The following is a 13792-nucleotide window of genomic DNA, read 5'->3' as shown; positions in this document are numbered from 1 at the left end:
GTCAAACAGATTAATGTATTAACTAACCAATTTATCATTTTACCACTCGTTCCTCCCTCTGACTTGTTCTTGATTTAAAATGTTGAATCCCAGAGGATTAATTATTAATTTTTGCAAGTGATCATTAGAGAAAGTCTCTTAAATGTCAAAGTAAAAAACAAATCTGTTCATCAGTTTAATTTAAGTTGAATTAATGTGCTGTGATGTAAACTTGTGAAACCATTAAAGATGAAAAAGTCACAGTGGGGGGTGGATACTTTTTTTATCGACTGTGTGTGTGTGTGTGTGTGAGTGTAGTCAAATATGTGTAGTGGTATGTAGTCCAGGCCTCGAAGGCAATTAAATATTCTCAGTTCTCAACAAGTGGGCCTCAGAGCGCCATCTAGTGGGCCACAGCGGTACTGGTTGGATTAAATAATATTATATTTATATAGAATTTTTTTGTAACTTATAAAACAAGTTATTTTTATACCTACATGTGATTCAGAATTCACATGATGAATAAAAACCTAAAAATAAAGTGCATAGTTTCAATGACCAGTTACGTTTGAATGTCACCAACCCAATCACGACACATCATGAGGTGGAGACAAACGTGTTTTTGATTTACGACGTTACAAAATATTAAAAGCTTTAAAGCGTGTGGTGAGGAAATATGAACCCGAAAACAATACATTTGGATTCATAATGGCAGGAAGTGATGCTGAGCCCAAAGCGCAGTGTGTTTAATGTGTCAAATGAGGCCAAAACCAGAGACGCTCGCTAAGGGTATGCAGAATATGTATTTAAGCCATCAACATTACAGATGACAGTGGCATTGATATATGTTTTCTCATTTTTCATCATGTTTTTTTTCTTCTTATTGGGAAGGTGTGAGATCTCCTGCACTAAGGAAACGTTAATGTGTTTTCTTTTTTATCGTTTTACTTAGCTATTACATTTTTTGATTGGTTATCTGTTCATTGGTTATCTGTTCATTTCTATGTTGAAGTATTTTATTTGATGAAAATGTGCTTTCTTGCCACTCTTGTGAGCTAAACATGGAGCTAACGTGGACATAGGAGCTAACTCAGAGCTAGCAGACAATTAGCTTATAGGCCCAATGTTGCCTCGCGTCGTCTCTCATGAGGTTCATGAATGAACATGTATCTCCTATGTTTCTGTACATAAACAGAAATGTATTCAAATATGTGAAGTACCGTAAATATTTCTAGGTGTGTCTTTTCTGTGCTGCACCGGACAGTGAGATACACCATCTGAAATGGAAAGGGGTTTTATTTGTTTACTAGCTGTCTTGGAAAACAGGTGGTGTGAAGACAGCAAGCATATTGATAGGGCATCTACAAAATATAAAATAAAACACCATGTTGGCATTATACAAGCATTGGTGGCAGTTGGATTGAGCTGACTGGTGTTTTAATTGGGCCAGTCTACATGTATGATCATCTAGAGGAGGCATAATGAGGAAACATGGAAAGGAAGAAAAATAAAACAAACAGCTGCAGAGGCAGGAGGTGTGGGGATGATCCACAGCAGGTTACGGGCTGTTATACAAGCTCCATTATGACAGGCATCAATGTTGGAGCTGTAATCATGGCTCACTGCAAATGTCAACGCATCAGATGTCCCAGTGTAGATTCCCCCCACGGCGTTTATGTTTGTACAGAATTCACCTCCTCAAAGCATGCCAAGAAGTTACAAATGTCCCCGAATTAAGCTCGTCTGTAATCAGCTGATTGCATCTTTCTGAATCAGCTCATCAGTTGAACCACTTCTGTGACTGCTTGATGTATTTTTTTTCCCAACATAAGTTCCACTTTGCATTCTGGTGCGTTCGGGTGGATCTGCTCAGCGGGGACTCATGTGAACAATACTGTGCTGTTCATTCACGGCCAAATTCACCCATCTCTCTGAGCAATGCAGAGAGGGGACTCATTAAGGAGCTGTGCAGACTTCAAACTGTCCACAGAGAACTGTTTAAGGTTTGCACCTGCTCTTCTGCCTGCTATTATTTTTAATGAGGGGAAATTGCTACGTCTTTCTCAGGTAAATGGCTCCTCAGCTCCTTCGTTTGTTAAGAGCAGCACAGAGTACATCATCTTCGGTCTTATTGGTACTCACCATTTAATTTAATGCAATTAGAATTAACAATGAGAGGTTCCTTACCAAATGCTTACCAAAGCCTCTGTATGCCAACATCTACATCCCCAATATTCATGAAGCCAAATATGCCATGCTAGCAGCTCTGTATGATTGTACTCTGTATTATCGGCCTTTTAAAAAAAATAATAATTCAACTGATGATGGCTCTAGAAAGAAGATATTTGTGAGCATGTTAGCATGCTGACCTCAGCGTTTAGCTCAAAGCACTGCTGTGCATAGTACAGCCTCGGAGAGCTGCTCGCGTGGCTGAAGAATCTCTTGTTTTAGTTATATACTGTCAAATAATAGTCATCTGAAGTTCCGACAAATGAAGATGACGCCTTAAGATTGCAAGTTACACATTTACAATGAGCACATCTTCATGTTTAGTAAGCTATAGTGGACTATTCTTAACCTTTTTCTCTGTTTATGGAGTAATCATGCACTTATTGTAAGTCGCTTTGGATAAAAGCGTCAGCTAAATGACATGTAATGTAATGTAATGTAATCATTTCAGTCACGGTGGCATATAACACAAGCACTTTATAAGGCAACACATATATATATGCGCCTCCTCTCTACCTCCTTCTGTTTCATGGATTGTGGAGTTCCATTCATACATTGTCATATTCATGTAATGTATTTATGTAACTTTGTAAATGCTGTTCATTCTGTACACATGACATCTATTGCTTCTGTCCATCCGGGGAGAGGGATCCTCCTCTGTTGCTCTCCTGAAGGTTTCTTCCCTTTTTTTCCCTGTCAAAGGTTATTTTTGAGGAGTTTTTCCTGATTTGATGTGAGGTCCTGGGACAGGGATGTCGTATGTGTACAGATTGTAAAGCCCTCTGAGGCAAATTTGTAATTTGTGATATTGGGCTATACAAAATAAACTGAATTGAATATAGGACAGCAAGTAGGTTGGAAGAACTAATTGAGCTCTAATAAGCAACCTGATGCTTCATCCAGCTCTGGATCCGAGTCATTACTTATCCCCGCTGCTGGGACTGAGATGATGGCGACGGCCCGGCCACAGATCCGACATCAGCGCTCCTATAAATACAAGAGCAGGGTTCACTTGGTTTTTCTGCTGAACATGATTCGGTTGTATCCTCAGTGACACTGAGCTCCTTTACTTCACTCAAAGACGCGCTACCAGCTGTGTGTTTTTGTGCTCCTGTCATCAACTTCAGCCATTTATTAGCCTCCCACAGGATTTATGATTCAGCACTAACAGCCAGTCTAATTATGGATATGAAAAATGTGAAAAAAAATAGAGCAAGAGAACAGTGGGCAATTCAACACACAAAAAAGAATACCATAATGAGCTATTTCCAATTAAAATGTAATGGCAATGTGTAGGTTGCAAATGAAGACGGTAGAAACCATAACAGTTTAACGAGCTAACAGTTATCTGTATTTTCTCTGAAGATCACCCGATCAAGTCAACTGTGGAAATCTGCTCGTTGCACACTAATGAGATCAAAATGGCAGAAGTGGTGGAAAGAGACGATTTCTTGTCCCCTCGTCATTACCATGCACGTCTTCTACTGGAGGTGAATGTCAGTGGAAAAGGAGAAAAAAGGAGATCCTGTTGCCTTTTCTTCTTAATTGAGAGGAGAGGCTGTTTCGTGACGTTGTTCCTGTTGAAGAGCTCCACTCGTTGTAAAAAAAAACGTCAAAGAAACACTGAGAGAAGCTCAGCAGCCACCTTGAACAGCAGGTATGCTTTTTCATAAGAATGTTCCACAGCTTGTCCCGGTACACACAATCACTTTCCTTTCTTCTGTGGCTGAGTACCAGGAAGCTCCATGTTGCGATAGGACCGTATGTGCAGATTAATGTGTTTAATAGTGGAGGCCGGCTGCACCTCGCACTCGGCCTGAATTCCATCATATTTAACCATTAACTTCTCCGTGAGTTGCTGAAATGTCGGGCTGAATAATTAGCTGTTCGAAGGTTCCTCTTCTGGCTCTATTGTTCATACATTATTTATAGTGGCATCTGCCTGAGAGTTGTGTCTGTACTGGTGAGGCTCCTCTATGGCTTTCTGCATGCAGAGCGATAAATGCTGCCACTCTGCCGCTGAGTCTGTCTTCATTCCTGGCTGTAATGGTGGCACATCCAATAATTAATCAATGATCCAGCTTTTTAGCAAGCAAACAGAACTATATCATCGCTTACGATGAGTCGATAATGGAAACTGATAAGAGCATTAGGTTGTTATTGTTTACTGCATCGCCTTTTGCTTCTGCCAGTGTGGTTATTGGCTTCCTGGGTTCAATGAATACACAAATGGCACACAAGAAATGAAACATCGAGACAATAACTCAGTTGTTATTGCATAAAATAAAATAACTAAGAAACAAGACCAATAGTCTACAGTCATGCACAGTTGTTTAGCAGGTATAATGTTTACCATGTTCACCATCTTGGTTTTAGCATTAAACACAAAGTGCAGCTGAGGGATGACCAAAGTTATTACAATTTGGCAAAAATAAAAATGTCAACCTCATGGTGGAAAACCAACATCCCTGGTTTCACGCTGCTAGCCTGGTGGAAAAGCAAATGGAGGAAAAATAAATTGTGGAAAGAAATGAAAGGGAAAATCAAATTCAAATAAAACGGCTGGCCCAAAAAGATGGCAGCAACATTGGTTCAAAATGTTCATATTAATAACAGACATTATTTTCTATGATTGTAAAACAGTCTCTAGCCTGAAGACACTTATGTTATTCAGAACATTTTAGGTTTTGGAAGAGATGATTTACACTTACTATACCTGACTGAGTATCACTTAAAACATGTATCTTCCATCTTTTTAAAATAAAATAAAATATGTCATTACAGACTTAAGGATCTTGATCGATTGATGATCAATTGATCAAGAAAGGAAACCCACCTGTATGTATTGTCACCTGGAAACTCCTCTGCCCTTTGACAATGACGCCTATATCTGTTTACCAGCAACGACTTTTATTGTTATCGCTCACAGACACAAAGCAGAAGCCGTATAGTTTACTCTTCTACGAGTCGACACTCTCTTCACCATCCGTTACACCACTGTTATTTGAGTGGAAATTATTAAAACTGAAGAAAAAACAAACGGCAAATGTATCTATGCATTTATTAGCCAGGTTGAAATATTAGAGTGCAGAAAAGTGCTGTCCTCAATATATTTAGATCTGCCTCGGGTGTTTTTTTTGTTTTTGAAAAACAAGGTCTGAGCAAACACAGCCATATCGCTTATGTTCAGTAACAATAGGTGGCATAATGCAAGGTGCTCAGGTTCAACCTGGCATTGATAGATTATTTGCTTGAGGCCACAAATCCCTCACTGTTAAACGAGCAGGGCAAACCAGTACTGTACAATTAGGTCGGGCAACGTGGAGGACACGCTCTTGCCTGGGGAGGATCGGCCTCTTCTACCGTCTTCTGTGTGTTTGATTTTAACGTCGGACGAGTAACACGCTCGTTCGTCTTTGGCTCGACTGCAAAAGACCTGCATATGAAAGAGCAGGGAGAGCTGAGCCTCCTTCTCTTTACTAACTGACAGGCCAAGAGGGAGGTGCCAAGGACGTGCGTGGAAGGGACTGTGATCCTGTCTGCGTTCAAGCTGCATTTAGTATGTGTGGCATTGTGTTGGATACATTTGTTGTTTGTGCAAGTGTGTGTGTGTGTGTGTGTGTGTGTGGGCAGAGAGACGCAGACTGTTCATTTGTCAGAGTTGACAGAGTAATGGATACGCAGTACAAAGTCATATTGAAATGACCTTAATCAAGCTAATCGTATATACTGGGATAGGGTGCAGAGCTAAAGCGCTATTATCTTTTTTCTCAGTCGAAAGAACCCGACAGAATCTCATTTATGTGTGATGTAGTCCTTCCTAAAGCCATAACGTGCCATCTCAATGTGGCTCCCTGTTTGACTGTAATATCCCGCTGCCACTGCAGGAGATTTGTATTATCAGCTGCCACAACAACCCAATTTGTTCTCATTGCCATGGCAGATGGGGGGAATTAAATGTAATCAGCCACCTAGCATATTTAACTTAGCTACCCCTGTGTGCTGTCTCATACAGATCCCTGCAGTATTTTAACTGGGATGGTTATCATTATTATCTTTTCTTAACCATGCTGCTGGTCTCTAAACTCACATGTCTGACAGTTGTAAAAGAGCTCTGTAGCGCGAATGGACTTATTATTGGAGTCTAATGAATTTAAACAGCAGGCGTATGTGGACATTTTGGAAACACCAAATACAATAATAGTTGCAGGCGCAGAAGATAGATGGTGATAAGATGATATTGTAATCATAGTTTTTTGAGATCTGCTGAACACACATGCTGACTTAAGTGATTACACAGTAATTACAGTAGTTACTCAGTACAAAAAATATCTTTACCCAGGCATTTGGCTATTAAAGTTCAGTCCAGGTTATGAAAAAGACAGGTGTTATTTTGTATTTTTCTCAATGTCAGCAAACACCGAAAAAATACCAAAACCAACAACGTGTAAGTTCATCTCGTAATATTTCTGTGGCACTCAAACTCAAAATGATAGAGAGTTTCATAATAAAGGTAACACTTGTGAGATTTCTGCAGAGGTGCAACTATCAGAATATATATATATTGGATCAAAGGAAATGAAGATGCAACATAGCATAACAGATTTAATCTTTGCCTCCAAAATTGCAAACCTTTAGAGTGAATATCCCTTCAGAATGATGCATTTGCAGTCCAATACCTCTTGCAAACCACATCACAACATCTGGAAATGTTAAAATCTGGAAAATAAAATGAAGCAAATAGCAAAGTTGGAGAGGTTTTAGAGACTTGTAGGCAGAATCTTCAAATTTGCCGCTTGGGTACAACTTGTGTGCCATTTGAAGTATTTTCTCAAATTGAGTCAAGATACAACATTAGATTAAAAGATGTCTTTCTATAGCCCTAACATTACATACTTAAAACATGCATATACAATGACAGTAGCATTATAGAAACAAAGTGTGAAATCGCTGTCATTTTAGAGTTTTCACAGTTTACCACAGAATCAATTAAGATTCATGAAGAGAAGTAGACTTGAATCTGCTCTTAAAATGTCTGATTAATAAGTAACATTTTCTAAATCAATCACAACTCTGTAATAACTCATTTATAAAGCTATAGCTTGTATTTTATGTAGTAAAACCTGCAAGGTTTTTCTCTCCGGGGAAACAAAGTCCATTTAAGTCCATTTATTTTCTTAGCCTCCACTATATTTAATATTGATCTAGGTCATTCATTTATTTATGTATGCTGATAACTTTTTGTGTTTGCGGATCAATACTGATGAGTCTAGCTACTACAAAGTGAAAAGCACTCTGGAATCAGGTGTTGCTGTGTTTTTGTGGACCCCCATGCTTCAATTTGTCTTAATATGGGTTTTCACTGCTAATATGCATAAACAGCATGGCTCAGCACAGTGAAGACGGCCCTGCATAAGCTCAGAGCTCCCTGGGGCATCTCTGTGGAGCTCAACCTGAAGGCTTGCCTCCTCTCTTTCTGCTTCTTTGTTTTGAAAATGGAGGGGTGGGGGGAGCGATAAGATGCTGCAGAGACTTAGCCGTTCCAGGGTTCTGCTTGGCTCAGCAGTGGGGTTCAACAGAATCCATTTTTTTCTGCATCTGCGCCGTCCTTCTCCTCTCCAATTACTGCATCTCTCAGAGCATGCAATGCCTTGATTCAACTATGGAGTCGGCTGCAGCAAAGCCGACCCGGGCCCCTGTTTGATGTGTTACTTTATCAGTGATTTGGAGAGCTAACGGGCTCCTGATAATGGAAAAGGTTCATTTCCGTGATGCAACTTCCTGAAATGTGGTTTTATTAGCCAAAGGCAGAAGCTCAGAAGAAAAGCCTCTTTTATGTTTTTAAGACTCTTGTTTCATGTTGCAAAGAGACTCTTATGTTATGTTATGTGTGTTCGGCAGGAGCCAAACTCCCCAGTCAGACTGATTATTTCTGCATTTCGACGCAGTGAAAACGTTTCAGGTGGATTTCCGCTTGACAGTTGGCTACTCGGTGGCTCGGGCAGAGAGACGTGCCCTCCAGTGTGCAGAGCGATGGCTGCAGAATGTGCTCCGTGCTCTACTGCATTGCAGGCAGGCGTCTTACCTTGTGAAACAACATGTGCACAAACGCTCAGATGATCGATTTGATCCATCTCTGGGTTGCTGGGTTGCGACTTAATCCCATAATGCGCCAGTGTTTTGTTGCAATCGAGACACCCCCATTTTTTTCTCTGTGGGTTTCATATTTTGGGTTCAGTAAACCGCGTGGGTTTCTTATTTTGTCTTATACGCAGCATGTAATAATCACCTTGAACAGTCTGTAATATGATCATCGATCAGAGTCAATATGGTGTATAAAACCTTAGACCTGCCACGGTTCAATGTGAGTAAACCGAGGAGCTACAGATGTAGGAAGCTTGAGTTGGTATGTGGAATCAAAAGGAGATGTGAAAATATGTTCTTACAGCTGTTTTTGCGGGATTTCTGTCTCATGTTCAAGTGAAAATGTGTTGCCACTCTAAAGCCAGTGGGTTCAGGTCGAAAGACACAGCATCCTTTTGGAACACTCTAATGCATTTGTAAGTGGTTCAATCTGTGGTGGGTCTGCACCATTACTGTCTCTCCCATTTCTTCGGCGTTTTCAAAGACGGCGGGGGGTACAAACAGAGCGAGACATTACCTCCACATCTCCGGCCCCCAGCAAGCTGAATCGGGGCGCCATAATGACATGGCAAAGGCGAGATGCACTCCCGCTGTTCCCTGGTAACTACAGAGACACGCAGGGTGGAATGTAGATTCACGACAGCCTCCGCCTGTGTGCCCTTTAGCAGCGATTTGTGGGAGGCAGGGAGACGTAGCTAATTCGGCGACATTAATCAGGCAAAGCACCTCACTTGGCAAGTGACTGGCCGGGGGAATGATGAGCTGACAATGTCCTGCCAGTCAGACAGGCAGACACACCTCAGTGATCTGATAGGATGACACGGCCCGGGACCAGAGCGGAGCAATCAGCTGAGCCTCTCCCGGGTCTCCGGTCATTACTGACATGACCCGGATCACCATACTATCCATCAGCCTGCGTTCATCCAGTCGCTGCCAGAGTAAATGACTTCATGAAGCCAGATGAATGACAACTGGCGGAAATGCAAAATGTCCAGATCATCATTTAATCTCTAACTCATATCCTGCTGCTTAAGTGATGTCTTCACTGCAAATATTGTCCTTAGAATATCAACAAGGAATATTGTAAACGATGTATCAAGCAGGACTTCTGAACAAAAGTCATGTGGTTTTTAAAGACCTGTTTGCTGTTACAAATCTGGATCCAAATCAGCATCAAAATAAATAGTTATAGATACAGATTGGCTGGTGGCAGCCATGATTTTTAGATCCCATTGAGTTGGTATGTGCACGAACAATGTACATGTGTTTGCATTGGTATAATAGTTTAGAAGCCAATGTTTTTGGAAATTGCTTGTTATGTTGGTTTTATTGGCTTCATCCAAATGCATAACTGTCTGTTAGAAGTTTAGTTAGCATTGAGAATGGAAACAGCTAACTCAGCTTTTTCAAAAGTAACCAAATGTGGCTTACGGCACCTCTAAAGCTAACTGTACAATGAACATAAACAATACACGTGTTATATCTAAACTAAGTATAACACCGTTGTTTTTGGATAGAGCCAGGCTAGCTGTTTCCCCTTCATCCTGTTTTTGTGCTAAGCTAGGCTAATCTGCTGCTACCGATGGCTTTACAGGTATATGTATCGTACAGACATGAAAGTGGCATCGATCTTCTCGTCTAACTCATAAATCCCATAAGGCAGGAGCAGCTTGTAGTTGAGGCTGTTTGGATACAGAATCCATAGATAAGAATCAATCCACAAAAAACATGATCACTCTGAATTAGATTATGAAATATGATGTGCTGTGATCAGAGAGGAGTTTATCATCATATCAGCTGTAGAGGAGATTACGCTGATTGTTATCTGATATATTATACTTGTACGTTTGTGTGTGTGTGTGTGTGGAGGTGTTGGGAGGAAAATATAAAATGTCCTGTCATTTTAAGAATTCTTTGACATCCACCTCGGTTTGATTTCAGACGTGTCCTCCATTTCCAGTTCTTCCTCTAAAGCGGCAAGGGGTGTGTGAGTTGAAGGTTAGAGTGAGGTGTGTGTGTGTGCGTTAGTGTCCTCCAGAAACCCAGACTGAACACATCCAGTCACATTGCAGGGACAGATGAGCTGCAGTGATGAATCATTGCAGCAGGGCGAGGAGATGCAGATTTTCACTGTGACATTTCTTTCAATCCATGAGGTTGTGCTCTGGCGGCTCTCAGCTCCACACTCAGAGTCCACATGCATCTCTTTTTCTGCTTGTTTTGTTTTTTGTCTCTCTGGAGATGGATACTCCCATCACTTTTCAATTGGTACTTAGTTTGCAGGCTGCGTTTAAGCGATTTCAAGCATGCAGGGCGTTGTCTGTGATTTGCACTTGACCTCCAAGACTGCAAGCTGCACGGGCAAAAACTCAATGGAACCAATTCCAAGACCATTCTGGCTAGAAGTGGGACACACGCATGTAGCCGGAGTAAATCGTGGCTATATCTTCTCACTGATTGCCTCGTTTACTTATGTGAGTCATATGATGCATCAGTATCAACTTGAAACTATTTCACTTCCCTACAGTAACTTTAAGATAATCACTAATATGTTTTCCATTGGTCTATTCTAATTATTATCTGTAACCTATTTGTATGCCGTCCGCCCTGTTAAACAAGACATTAGAGAAGTGTGTGATGAACCTGTGAAAACAAAAGGCAAACAAAAATGTTTTTGTATAATGCTCCTCCCAATTAATGATAAATCATCTTGTCATTGAAAGATTGGAAACAAACTTCAAAAACTTAAAGTGTGACTTTGATTTCTAACCCCTTTAATGACTTGATTTGGTCCAAAAGATCAAAACACCTTAGTTGAAATGCCAAAAATGATTGGTCATCCATTAAAATATTTGCTTTGTTACGGTCTGGAGAGAGTTTCTCACACAACTTACACCCCTTTCAACAATCTCCGTTCCGGCAAAACTTTTTTTGCTCATACAATTTTCACGATGCCTCTGCAAGTTGTTGACGATTCCAACACGGATTCTGTCCGTGAAAATGTTCATATTGCACACGTTTGAAGTTATGTGATACACAAGTTTCCACCGGCTCAATATCCCTGGGATTTGTGTCTGTAACATGGTTCCAGTTTTTTAGTGCCAATGCAGACAGTGATGTAGTGGATGTTGGAGTAGTGGATTAACACTCAACAAAATATTTCTCCAACCTTAACCAAGGGTTTTAGGTAATCCTGACTATAACTTTTTTGTTGCCATAACCAGAATCTCTCCCTAACCGTAGCCAGATATTGTAGAAAGGTCCAATTTCTAAACTTGATGTCGTCAAGTGTAATCAAGTATTTTGCAGAATATTCTTCTCAACTTTCTTGCCTGTCGTTCTATTTTCTTGTTTTTAATTATTTATTTTTTTTGGCGTCCGATCCAGTGTTTCTGCTATTTTCAGACCAATACTGAGTATAAAATTGGAGCATTGCTCCAATAGTTCATACACTCACAACTGCAGAGCAATTTCCTTGCCCAACACGACACAGGCATGCAGTTAAACGGTTTAAAACTTTTAACCCTTACGGCTGCCGTGCAGAGCTGCGAAGTGTATGAAGATGTTGGTGTCAGTGTTCAGGATGGGTGTGTGTGCACGTGACGTTGCAGTGGGTGACGTTGGGGTTGGCTGGTTCAGGGTTATCTGTGGTATTTATGTCGCCGGCAGACCAGGCGCAGTCGAGGTGAGATAGATGTTAACTCGAAGGGGCGCAGTCAGGCTTGCGGCCAAACGCTGTCAGCCTAATACCAGCGCGTGGTCCAGGAGGAGCAGTCGCAGCATCTGGATAGTCAAGCTCCATTAGCCTCCCCGCTCTGTTTTACACCGGCTGCGATACAGCGTTGTTGACAAATGGCAGAAGAGGTGGCGTGTGTTATATGATTCACATAACTCAGGGGACCTCCACCATGAATATCATACCCCCTTTACTCCCTGACCTGTCCCATCATCCCTCCCTCCCTCCCTCCCTCCCTCCCTCCCTCTTGTCTGGGCTTGCTGGGAACTTTCGCAGCAGCCTGGCTGGGATGCAGTGGGACAGCATTAGCTCTCAACCTTGGTGAAGGACTAAATGCAGCCTCCGCCTGGTGTCCTTGCTGTCACACTGCTGCTGGGAGAAGATAAGCACTCAAGCCTTTAGGACACGCTGTAGGACTCCCACCGGCCCCTGCAGCACTGTGAGCTGGGTAATTGCAGAAGGAGTGTGAATAATTAAATCAAGCAATCGTTACATCCGACGCATGACATACAGTCGTATCTTTGATGATGAGGGCGGTCGTTTTGTTGGATCCTACGATACTGTACATTCTTTTCCAATATTTACATAAGTCGATTCTATGGCTGATTTAAGGACTGTCTTCATTTTAATTCAGATCTATTGTGCACATGTGTCACGGTATTTTTTCATAATCTTATTTTTCTTCTATATTTAGGTTTCTTGATTTCTGCAATACTTGCTTTATTTTTCATTTCATTTCCCCACATTCTTGTGCCGCACAAATACACAAAAAAAAACAACTTGGCAATAAACCTGATTCTGGTTCTTTTTATTGCTTTGTCGACCTGGAAGTTCAGTGTTACAGCTATAGCCTTTGAAATGCCATGTAAATACGCAGATATCTTTTCAGCAGTGGAGGTATTTTGTCCTTCAATCAAAGGATCGGCGGTTCGATCCCCGGCTCCGCTTGTTCATGTCGATGTGTCCTCGGGCAAGACACTTAAACCCGATTTGTCCCCGCAGGCTGTTCCTGCGGTGTGTAAACGAGTATGAATGGTTAGATAGTCCTGATGGGCAGGTGGCACCTTGCTTGGCAGCCTCTGTCATCAGGGTGTGAATAATGACAAGAAGCGTTAAAGCACTTCGAGTGGTCGGAAGACTAGAAGAGCGCTAAGTACAGTCCATTTACCATTTACATATGACATATTTCAAGTTTATTTTTCTTCTTCACATATCACAGAGATCCAGCAGATTTTAAAGATAAAATAGTGATATTGCCCTCTTGTTATGTTGCACCTGGACCTTTTTCTCTGCTGCAGGGAAAATACGTAGCACTAAGAAACAGTCTCTGAGGTGAAATCTAGAGTCCTGCTGCAGCTCGGTGATTAATTCTTTCTTTCGCCTTTTAAAGCCTTTCCGCTGGCTTTTTGGCTTGTCCTTGTGCGGCCTGTAAATTGTTCATAGTGATATATTAAGTATGGCCGTTTGTGTGTGTGTGTGTGTGTGTGTGTGTGTGTGTGTGTGTGTGTGTGTGTGTGAATTAGGTTTATTTACTGGGTTGAGTTGCTGAAATAAACCATGCAGTGCGATATTGCTCTCAAAACACACCGGAGCATTGAATGATGAAACACACGGGCAGAGGCTGCGGTGGGTATTGATGTGTAATGCCCTTGGACCGAAGCCAAGACGGTGAAACGGAATGAAAGGAAAGCAGTCACTCCCCTG

General features: G+C 41.4%; 1 protein-coding gene across 1 annotated transcript in view; it reads left to right on the top strand.

Annotated features, from left to right (window-relative positions):
• Positions 1–13792, top strand: part of LOC117748807 (testican-2-like) — a 36066-nt gene that overhangs the window by 3070 nt on the left and 19204 nt on the right. The gene's annotated exons all lie outside the window — the stretch shown is intronic.

The sequence above is a fragment of the Cyclopterus lumpus genome, chromosome 19 (assembly GCF_009769545.1).
Source record: "Cyclopterus lumpus isolate fCycLum1 chromosome 19, fCycLum1.pri, whole genome shotgun sequence".
Classification (NCBI taxonomy): Eukaryota; Metazoa; Chordata; class Actinopteri; order Perciformes; family Cyclopteridae; genus Cyclopterus; species Cyclopterus lumpus.
The sequence above is the reverse complement of the archived record's forward strand: the minus strand, read 5'-3'. Positions and strand labels throughout refer to the sequence as shown.